Raw genomic sequence first — 11,236 nt, forward strand, 5'->3', positions numbered from 1 at the left:
TTCCATTCTCCGCTGCGGGGCGGGCACCTTCCAGCGGCAGCGGACCTGATATCGCGGCGTGCTCGCGCGCGGATGGAAAGGAATCGCGGCGTGCTCGCGTGCGGCGGATTTGGCGCGGCAGTAGGCGAGCGCGGATGGAAAGAATCGCGGCGTGCTCGCGTGCGGGCAGAATAGGGATGTGCGGGGGCGATGCGGCCGCGAGGACGGCGGCGTGATTTGCGTGCGGAGCTGGCGCGGCGGCAGCCGATCGCGGGAGGCAGAACAGAAGCTGTGCACACCTACACTAACCTCATATAGAGTAGTAGAGATATAGTTATGCAAAATATAGCATCGTACCACAATTTCCATTTGGGCATCGAAACGCAGCCCGGGAGAATTTGTAGGCCCATACTGAAGTATCAGTGGGCATGAACCCTAGGCCAGGTCCATTTGACGCGACGGACACGAGCCCTCTCCACTCGATGCAATCGCAGCCGTCCAACCAACCAGCGGCAACTTTTAAAACCCCCGCCCGCCCACATCTTCTAACTAGGGTTCCGTTCGCCGCGCCGTCACTCCCCTCCCCTTACTCGCAACCGCGTCGTAAGGCACTCCGGCGGCGGCGATGATTACGTCCCCCCTCCTCCCGCCGGGTAAGCAGCCATGTGATCCCACCCCGCCGCCGTTTTGTTTCTGGCGCATGACGTGCGTGCGGGGCACGATCATTGGCTACAAGCGACCCCAGCAGTGTCCGACTCTAGACCGAGGTAGAATGCCTTGCTCACCTCAGCCGTTCGACTGTGTGGTGTGCTGGTTGTTGGATATCATACCAGTTTACATGTCAGCTTGAATGCTTCTCTATCAGTGACGCAAATACTGGCTTGAATATCTAACAGTGTTACATGATGCGAGTGTTTAGATGTCAGGTTGGACACACCTCTGTCAGTTTTAATGCAAGCTAGTGGTTGTGTCTTGTATGTTGGTGATGCAAACCTTCAAGGGCTATCTAATCAGGATTTGAAGCTGCGGTATTATGTTGTTCTGTATTTGATTTGATGCTTCTGTTGTTTATGTCTAAGGGTTCCATGCCATTTGGGGGAAGCTCTCCTTTTAGCTTCGAAATGCCCGCAGGTTCTCTGCGGGGTGCTCGGATGTTGGGGCCCTAGAGTAAATGCAGTGGTCTCATAGTACGAGGCTGTACTTTGGCTGATGGGTCTCTCATCAATCGCTTCCTCACAGCCTTGCCTCCAATGACCACAACATTCATTATTTGTGTCTTTTAAATTTGCGTTCTCTCGCGTGGCAAATGTTTGGAGTTTGAGATAGTTCTGTTTGATTATTGTGTAATTGTATTGGGCCCTGCATTATATGCCTTTCTATTTAGGTGATTCTGTATCTATCTTTCGCTAGGTTGGTGAACAGTGTTAGACTATGTTACAGATTTGAAAAAATTATTGACACGTTGATTTGGGCAAGCAAACTGTATTATATACCTGTTTGTCTTGTTTAAATTCTGCTTTACTAGGTAGTCAATACACTCATGCTATTATGTTACAGCGGCTAAGGTTGCCTCGGCACGTCACCATGTCTGTCTGGTGGAGCCGGCCAAGTCGTCATTTCTTCTGCATGTGTTTTTATTGTTTGATTTGGATCTGTTTTCTCTTTTGTGTCCTATATTTTGATTGCCATCGTGTGTTACTGCTTGATTTTTTATCTGTTATCTCTTCTGTTGTTCCCCTTTCTTTCTGTGATGCAGAGGAAAGCTAGGTTATAAGGGCAATGATGATGCAAAGTCATGCACCACTCTGAATGAGGGATTTTTCTCTCTTTGGGCTGACAAGCAAACTTTCTACCCATTGTTTATCTGAGCCTTTACTTACCTGTGTGCTTTCTTCTGTCTCCTTTTTGTGTGCTGCTTAATGTGATACTTAGTTCGTTGAGTTTTGTGGAGTTAGTGATTCTTGAGAATTGGATGATGTGGGTCGACAGATCCAACTATGATGTGAACTGAATTTTATTTGAGGTCAAATCTAATTGCTGCTTGTGGTTATCGGGGTTACCTTTATTCTGTTGTTGCTTTTTTTTGATTTGTTGCTTTGAATCAGTTTTGATGAATATGGTTTCAGAGTGGTGAAGCCAATTTGCAGAGCAAAGGGGCCAGATAAGTGGCGATCTTTGCATTGAAGGTTGGCGACAACAAAAATGCAGTTCTCCGTGCCGCTCAGATTTTCATCTGTTCTGTGATGGCCTCGAACAAGCTGCTACATCATCTCTTACCTGTGATAACCTACTCCCTATGTGCTTGAATAAATCAATCCATAGAGCTGTCATAAGTCAATATTTTTTTGTTTGATTGATCTCCCCTGTTTTGTGTTAATGTTTGAGTTAAATGGTAACTACAAAACTGACATGAGCGATTTAAGCAGATGCATCCTCCCTTGTTAATGTGGTCCAAACCAACACTTGCAAGAACTCCCTTGTTTAAGCCAATGGTAGTTGAAATGGGCCATTGAGGGAGGCCAGCATTGGTACACCTGCAAGAATGGGGATCCAACAGACATAGCTGCAATGGCGGTCACTGTTTTCAAGTCATCTGATTAATCACGATTAGTCGCGATTAATCGTCCAAGTCGGTTTGAATCAATCATGATTAATCGCCCAAATTGTCCAACTAAATGTGATTAATCACGATTAATCGTCCAAGTCGGTCAGTTAGAACGACCAGCAAGTTGTCCGACTTGAAAACAATGATGGAGGCTGACAGGTAAACGACCACTTGTCTACCTTGTGGAAATTAACATGTCAACTGCACTTATTTAACTGAACATATGTCAAATACAGGGGTCCCCCAAAGTAGATGCAGAAGAAAGCAGCTAAAGAGGCAGTTGTTAATGTTGTACATAAGAAAAGAAAGAGGCAAGCCCCTTCATCATCATGTGTGAAGAAAAACAAGGGATCAGTTACAAATACAACATCAACTACTACTCCTAATCCTCTGTCTAGCAAGTATAATTTTCAATGTGTCCATTCGTTGTCGATACTTGGCAATGCCAGTTATCATAACTGAACTGAGTTTTGTGTTTCTTTATCACAATATATGGAACTGGATCCAATTTCATCACCTGTTCTCATCCAAGTTGTGTACCTTGCCACATGTTGTCCAGATTGATGGCTTCTACAGAATCCTCCTTTAAACACTATTCAATGGGTTAGTAAAGAAACCCACGAAAGAAATTGCATATTAGTAAGGGAGTTTCACAGCAAAACATAGCTTGCAACACAAATTTGTGTGAATTTTCTACCTTATGTTGGTTTGTCTTTTCTGTTTCCTGCATGTTGTTTTGTACTAGTCCATTCTCAGAATAATACACTCTCCGTCCAAAAATAGTATTTGTTTTAGCTTTTGTTTTTATATCAATATTTAAATAGATGATAATGAATTTAGACACGTATATAAAACACATATATTAATTATTATATTAATTTAATAAAATGCTAAAATAATTGTATACTCTTCTGTAGTAGAACATTCATAGGACATACTCATCATAGTTTTCAAGGCAAAATTCCGGAAAAAAATGCATCGTGTTCATCATCCTTGTAATGACCCTAGTTCCTTATCAAGTCATTATTAAATGAATCTAGCGTCTTAGGGCATATACAATCATGTTGCACAGTACTCCAAATATAAGACACGGCTAAAACATAATATACTATGTGTCTGTTTGGTTCAGTTTTTTTTCTAACCAACTTTTCTAAGAATCTGGCTGTGGTAAGAATCTGACTGTGTAGAGAATCCGAGTATTATTAGAATTACGCGGAGAAAGATAAAAATGTCCATAGGGCTCAGGATCTAGAAAGTGACGGATTCCTACTATTGCAACGACTCAACCGATTATGTGTTTATATTGATTTTGAATGATTTTTACCCAAACGAATTTTATAGAAGCTGACTGAAAAGCTGAGCGTTTGACAGTTCGTAGTAGCTTTTGGTGGCTAGAAGCTGTAAAAAGCTGAAACAAATAGCGTGTGTCTTACTGTCGGTGTTTTGGGTCCGACCGCACACCCGGGGTTGCCCCTCAAGGTGTTTTTAGGAGTAGGACGGTGTCAACGACTGTAGCAAAATGGTTCGTGCCGATCGCACGAGGGACGATGGACAAGATTTGCAGGTTCGGGCCGCTTAGAAGTGCGTAACACCCTACGTCCTGGTGAGTATATGAGCGTGGTTACAAGAGGACTCTCTGGATAGAGGGCGCAGAGAGTTTACGTGGGTGACTAAGTAAAATAGGGTCGATCGTTCTGAAGGGGTGCCCCCTGGGCCTTATATATTCGACCGTGGGGCAGTACATGTGGATATGATAACAACAAGTAGCTAAAAGATGGTGAACCTCCTGAGTTTATCCCTACGTAACCCTCGCCGACTTATCCTCGCATGGCTCTGTTGCATGGGGGCTTCAGCGCGGGAAAGTCGGGTCTCTGTTGCGATTTATTCGTTCGCCGTTGTGGGCCGTCCGGGTTTGCACCAATCCGGTCTCACGTCTTCTCTTCTTTGTTGGTTGTCTTTCCCCAGGCCCACGAAAGAATGACCTTACGAATTATTGGGCCCTTGGGCCTTTCGTGAGGTCTTTTACTTCTTTAGTGGACCCAGGGGATATCTATCCCCCACAAGCCTCCGATCTTTGGGTTGATTTAGAGGTAATCAACTCAAAGATCCAAGGTCCAAAAAATAACTTCCTGTTGTCTTCTCTTGCTCCGATCACTCGTTCGACCGAAGTTTAGTTCTGTGCTTGTGCCTTAGAGGTCGGCATTTTGATTTGTAGGGTTCTGAACTTCATTGGGTGCACCGGAGGTGCACCCAATGGGTGTAGCCCCGACCTTTGAGTAGATTTTAGAAGATAATCTACTCGAAGGTCTTCCCCAGAAATTATCTCCATGTGCGCTCCTGTATGTCGGTTGAGGATTGGTTTTTTCGATCTTGTCCCGCGCCTTAGAAGTCGGCACTATATCGGTTTGGAATGATAATCCATGGGGTGCACCGGAGGTGCACCCAATGGGTGTAGCCCCCGACCTTCAAATGGATTTTTTAAGGATAATCCATTCGAAGGTCTTCCTTTTGCTTGTAAAAATTGGCATGAAGCTATTCGCATTATGCTTTGGAGGTCAGCATTATGTCATCAATATTTTGCTGCAGAGGTCAGCACATATTTTGTCTTTAGCAGCCGAGTTTGCAATCCATCCATATCTTGCTAGGTAATGCAATTTATTTGCTTCTGCAACTTGATTGGACGTTTGATGGACGTTCTCTGTCTAATCTTTGCGTCGCTTCTGTCGGCCGTATCTTGTATTTCGCTGGCTATATTTGGCTTTCCTCTGATCCTTTACTGATATCTCATTTTTGTCTTGAGGTATTTACTGCATGCCCTGCACGGATGTGACCGTTTTGAAAAATATACTGATAATTCCTGGGCGTCCCCCCCAATGGGTGTGGGCAAGGGACGGCTTGGTACGCTGAGTGTTTTAGCCGGCTGCTTCTGAGTAGTAATGCGATGAGACGGCTAGTGTAATCATATCCTTTGCGCTGTTGACTGGAGTCCCAATGGGTGTAGTGTTGCATGAAACGGCGTCCGCCGTCTGACGTGTCTTCAGATGGGTGGGAGTGCTTATTGAATGCTTTGCGACTGTTCAGTGACCGCGGTTGGAAGTGAGCGGTTGCCTTTCCCTTCTATAAATAACACATTTGCTTCTCTGGTTTTTTCACATCTCTTCGCTGCTTTTTACTGCCTTCTTCTCCTCCCTTCTGTCTGCTTCCACCATGGGCAAGAACAACAAGCGCAAGCGTGAGCCGACTCCTCCATCGGAGGAGTTTGGTGACTCGGAATACTCAGAGGAGGAGTTCTCCTCTGAGTCCGAGGGGTCTCCGGCTCCCATCCCCCTGCGTGAGTCGTCTGATGACTCAGACGACTCCCAGGGGCTTGCGGCGGAGGTCTGGACGTACATCCGGGCCGTCGAGCGCTCCGGGCTCGAGGGCTCGGATGAGTCTGAGTTCTCCTCGGACGAGGAGGACTCGGACGGCGGCGAGGACGAAGATGACGACGACGACGACGGCGACGGCGACGACGGTGGCGACGGCGACGGTGATGGCGGCAACGGCGGCGGAGGCAAGGGCGGCACCAAAGGCGGCAGCAGCGTGGGCAGCACCGGAGGCGGCGGCGGCAAGGGCAGCGGCAGCAGGGCCAGTGGCTAAACTCCACTGGTCTTTAGATATTAGTATAGTTAGAATAAGGTAGTAGTAATGTAGAGTAGTATAGAGTAGTTTAGTAGTAGTAGTAATGTAGAGTAGAAGTAGGGAAGCACCAACTCGCGAAGAGTTGGTTTGTAAACTTATTAACTTCCCCTTAATGAAGAACTGTCGTTGGCCCCATCTCGATGGTTCGCTTTCTCTGATTGTTGAACTGGTTCTTTTTGATATAGTAGATGAATAACTTGCGCATCACATTGACGCTTCCAGAAGTAGCTACCGAGTAATATTGTAGTCGGTATCGGCGTTTTAGAGGCAACGCCGAGCGATTGAAGGTTGACATCAGCGTTTTAGAAGTAACACCGAGCAATCGAACACGAGATCGGCGTTTTAGAGGCCACGCCGAGTGACTGAAGGTCGGCGTCGGCATTTTAGAAGTAATGCCGAGCGATAGAATACAAGTTCAGCGTTTTAGAGGCAACGCCGAGTGATTGGAGGTCGGCGTCGGTGTTTTAGAAGTAACGTCGAGCGATTGAACACGAGGTCGGCGTGTTAGAAACCGCGCCGAGTGATTGAAGGTCAGCGTCGGCGTTTTAGAAGTAATGCCGAGTGATAGAATACAGGGTCAGCGTTTTAGAGGCAACACTGAGTGATTTGAAGGTCGGCGTCGGCATTTTAGAAGTAATGCCGCTCGGTTGAATACAGGGTCAGCGTTTTAGAAGCAACGCTGAGTGATTTGAAGGTCGGCGTCGGCATTTTAGAAGTAATGCCGAGCGATTGAATACAGGGTCAGCGTCTTAGAAGCAACGCCGAGTGACTAGCCAGCCGCGCGGGTTATTTTGAGGATAATATCCGAGTGGTGAGGTGGCACGCCGACTTTTCCAGAAATAACTGCCGGGTGATGACTGGGCACTTTTTGAAGCGGTATCTGGCTCAAGAATATCCCATAAGAGTTGCGCTTTTAGCCGCCTTTGCTTTCCGTGCCCTAGTTCTTGCATTTCCGCATCTGAATCTTCTCTGCCACTCGCCTCCTACTCTGTTTGCCAGCGAGAAGCAAGATGGCGCCCAAGAGGAAAACTGCGAACTCGTCTGCTGCAGTGATCCCCGCAATCGACCCCAACAGTCAGTTACCCTTCGCAGGTAACCATATGTCTGTTATTTCCGAAGCTGAGCTCCTCCGTCTTGTCTCCATCGGGGTTCTTCCTCCGCGGGAACTCTGTTCTTGGCGGATTTGCCACGGGACTACTGTCCCAACCGAAGATACCCACGAGTCAGTAGTTTACGCTCCTTTCCTTCTCCGCGGCCTCGGCCTTCCCATCTCTCCTTTTTTCCGTGGCCTCCTTGATTTTTATCACATCAACTTGACTCATTTGAACCCTAATTCCATTCTCCAAATCTCTATTTTCGTTCACCTGTGCGAAGCCTACCTCGGTGTGGTGCCGCATTTTGGTTTATGGAAGTATCTGTATCACTGCCGTCCTGGGATGGCCGGGGGGCAACATCAGTTGGTCGGAGGTGCCAGTTTGGAGATGCGCCGTGGGCGGAAGACCGAGTATCTCGAGATTCCCCTCAAAGATAGCATTAAAGGTTGGCGTCTGGAGTGGTTTATAGTTGATAATTATGGAAATTCCCTCCCCTCCCGGTCAGGAAGACAACCAGACGTTCGTACTCCGAGTTGGACTGAGTCTCCCACGGATCAAGAAGTGGCCGAGGCAGGCGTGTTGCTTACTGAAGTCGGATTACTGAAAGAGAGAGGTCTGACTGCCGAAGCTGTGGTCACAGATTTTGTTTTCAAGAACATTCAGCCACTGAAAGACAGGGCCTATCCGGCATATCTATATCGAGGGCTGGCCGACTCAACCCGAGTTACCAATAGGAGAATTCCTTCTGTTGACTTGGTAAGCCGACTTGAGATGATCCTCAGGGGTAAAGTTTCAAATGTTGGTGCTCCAGTGGCATACTCGGCTTGGAACCTACCTCCTCCCAAAGCTTTCACCCTTTTTGTGTCCAATCCGCCCGTGACTGATAGCAATTTGGGTCTTAGAGTGCGACCCTCTGCTGAAGAGGTCCGCACTTTGGTTGCTTCGCTCGGGGAGATTCCTGATGATGAACGGCAGATTTATTTTGAAGTGCCCCTGAACCCTAGTGATGCAGACATAAATGACATGCTTGATCTGCTAGCTGAGGATTCATCTGATGCTGCTCCTGATGGTACGTTGGTAGTGGTGCCCCTTCCAGAGGTTGATACAACTTTGGATGTCCCGAAACCTGTCAGTACTCGCCCGAGGCGCCCTAGCCGAACTAGTCAGCCTGAGCCTTCTGCTGATGAGCAAAAGAAGAAGAGAAGGCGCCTCCGGCGAGTATCCAGTTTTGATGAGGACGCCAGTACCTTAGCTCCTGCTGCTGAAGAAATGACTGCAACTGGCCTTGCTGACATTGATCCCAATGGGTGTGCTCCACCTGCTGCTGACCCCAATGAGGATGCTGCTTGCGCTGTTACTGTGGAAGATGAGGAGGAAGAAAATGAAGCTCCATTAACTCGGAAAAACAGTCGGCAGTTCGTCGCCAGCGGTGGAAGTAGTGGAGTTCCTTCTCCTGCTTTGTCTGCCCTTATTGGTCTGCAAGAACTGTCCGTGGCCAACTTTGATCAAACTCTAGAGGATATGGTCCCAGAGGATTTGCTATCAGAGCCTGTGGATGTTGATGCAACAGAGACTTGTGCTGCCGTGCCCGATGCTGGGTTGAGGTCATCCTGTGCCTCGTCGACCTTAGAGCACGATCTTGAGGGTCGGGATGCTGACTTGGATCGTTCTGGCCCCATCGAAGTAGCTGAAGGCCCATCAACCTTAGAGGTGGTTACGGCAGAGAGCTTGGACCCCTTGAATAGTGCTGACACGCGCCCAGCCCCCGAGGATGTCGCCGGGGAAGACTTAGCTCGGGTGAGGAGTATAAGCCACTGCCCAGCCCCCGAGGGTGTTGCCGGTGATGATCCGGCTCAAGTGGGCAGTGCCAATTTTGACCCAGCCCCCGAGGGTGTCCGAGCGAGGTCTCCTTCCTGCACTTCCATGGACGTTCATGCGGGTTCACCTCCGCACTCTGGCGGTATGGTGGTGGCCCAAACTCCGGATCAGGGGGTCACTTTAGAGGGCAGCGTCCCCACTGGTCTGGCGTTAGGCTCTGTTGAATGTACTGAGCTCGTTCCTGCTGGTCTGCTGCAAGCTGCTTCGGGTGGTGGTCTGGCACCTGGTTACCAGCTGATTTCTCCTGACTTGGGGATCCCTTCGCTCTTTTCCAACCTCCAGGTGCTGTGCTGCGCTTTAGTTTGATCTTTACGTTGCATGAATTGTTGTCATTATGTTCATCCGCTCTTCTTATCAGGCTTTGGTGGATGGAATGGCCAGTCAGCTGAAATCGCAGGGTGCTTCCATCCCAGAAGTGGCTTCATCTCTTGAGCGTTGGAATCCGGTGTTGCTTCATCGTCGTGTATCCGAGTTGGAGGCAACTAATGCTGGTTAGTGTCCTTTCTTCTTCTTCCTTGCTCTTGTTCGTGGATTGTTTTACCTTCTGACCTCATTTCGTTTGAATACCTCTTGATAGGAATGACTCGGCAGATTACAGTTCTTGAGGAAAAACATTCCCAAGATCAAGCTGAAATGGCTCGACGGTGCGTTGACTTCGAGGAGAAGTATTCTCAGAGCCAGATTGAATTGAGTCACGTCTCCGCGGCTTTGGATGACGCCAACGCTCTGAGTTCTTCTCTTCATGCTCAGCTTGACTCTGAAAAGGTAACTTACGAAACCGTGCTTTGCCTTATCATGCTCTTTTCACTTGCTTGGATTCTGAAGGAGTCGATTTTTGTTTGCAGGAAGAGAAACGTATCCTCGCTGCTTCTCGCGACAATCTGGATAGATTGTATCGAGATTCTAGCAATTCGCTGACCATCTTGGAGAGGAGCCACCGTTTTACAATGGAAGAACTGGACAATCAGCGTTGCAAGCTGCAAGAATCTTCGGACGAAGTGACCCGCCTTACACAGTTGCTATCAGCAAAGGATGCCACCATCAAGGGACTCCGAGCTTCTAAGAAATCCATTGCTCAGGAGTTAGAAGCTGCTCAGCTGGCTACTAGAGTTGCCGAAGAAACTGCTGTCACTTTCAAAGCTCAGCGCGATAAAGCCCTGGACAAGGCTATTCGGGCGGGACGAATCTTGATGAGAAGACCCGGCGTGGTTGTCCCTGAAGACATAAGAGCCGATGTGAATGCTGCCCCCGATTCTTCGAATCGCCCTTCTTCGTCAGTCGTTCCTGAGAAAGACATTGGAAAATAAAGAAACATTTCGCGTGCTCTGAGCGCGCGGTTAGCATGATCAAGTACTCGTTAGAGGTTATTGGCTTATCATTCGAATGACATTATCACTCTCTTATTGTATCCGAATTTATTAATTTGCAAATTTGTGGTAACGCTGCATGATGATTATGAAGTTTGTTTTCGGGATATGGAAGTCATCCCTTGGGTTGCGCAATCGCGAGTAAGCTGCTCCGGCTTGAGCCACCACTGACTTTAGCCGATAGTTCCGCTAGTAGGGTATAGTGGCCACCCTAGGTTAAACAAGCGTGAGCATGTTACATCGCCTTAAGTCGTTGCCGACTTAAGTCGATTGCTCCGTTTGTAGGGCATAGTGGTCACCCCGAGTTGAGTAAGCGCGAGCATGTCGCACCGCCTTAAGTCGTTGCCGACTTAAGTCGATTGCTCCGTTTGTAGGGCATAGTGGTCACCCTGGTTTAAGTAAGCGTGAGCATGTTGCACCGCCTTAAGTCGTTGCCGACTTAAGTCGATTGCTCCGTTTGTAGGGCATAGTGGTCACCCTGGGTTAAGTAAGCGTGAGCATGTTGCACCGCCTTAAGTCGTTGCCGACTTAAGTCGATTGCTCCGTTAGTAGGGCATAGTGGTCGCCCCGAGTTAAGTAAGCGTGAGCATGTTGCACCGCCTTAAGTCGTTGCCGACTTAAGTCGATTGCTC

At 48.1% G+C, this 11,236-nt stretch overlaps 1 long non-coding RNA gene and 2 other non-coding genes across 3 annotated transcripts; all 3 read left to right on the forward strand.

Moving 5' to 3' along the window:
* The first annotated feature begins 521 nt into the window (after positions 1-521).
* On the forward strand, positions 522-3,108 carry LOC103630710 (uncharacterized). Its single transcript, XR_555204.4, has 2 exons — positions 522-2,743; positions 2,821-3,108. It is a non-coding gene; the product is annotated as an uncharacterized lncRNA (long non-coding RNA).
* On the forward strand, positions 1,754-1,851 carry LOC111589605 (small nucleolar RNA Z221/R21b). The gene has a single exon (XR_004850965.1). It is a non-coding gene; the product is annotated as a small nucleolar RNA Z221/R21b (small nucleolar RNA).
* LOC111589607 (small nucleolar RNA snoR86) lies at positions 2,126-2,247 on the forward strand. Its single transcript, XR_004850967.1, has one exon. It is a non-coding gene; the product is annotated as a small nucleolar RNA snoR86 (small nucleolar RNA).
* Positions 3,109-11,236: the final 8,128 nt, after the last annotated feature.

The sequence above is a fragment of the Zea mays genome, chromosome 6, assembly GCF_902167145.1.
Source record: "Zea mays cultivar B73 chromosome 6, Zm-B73-REFERENCE-NAM-5.0, whole genome shotgun sequence".
Classification (NCBI taxonomy): Eukaryota; Viridiplantae; Streptophyta; class Magnoliopsida; order Poales; family Poaceae; genus Zea; species Zea mays.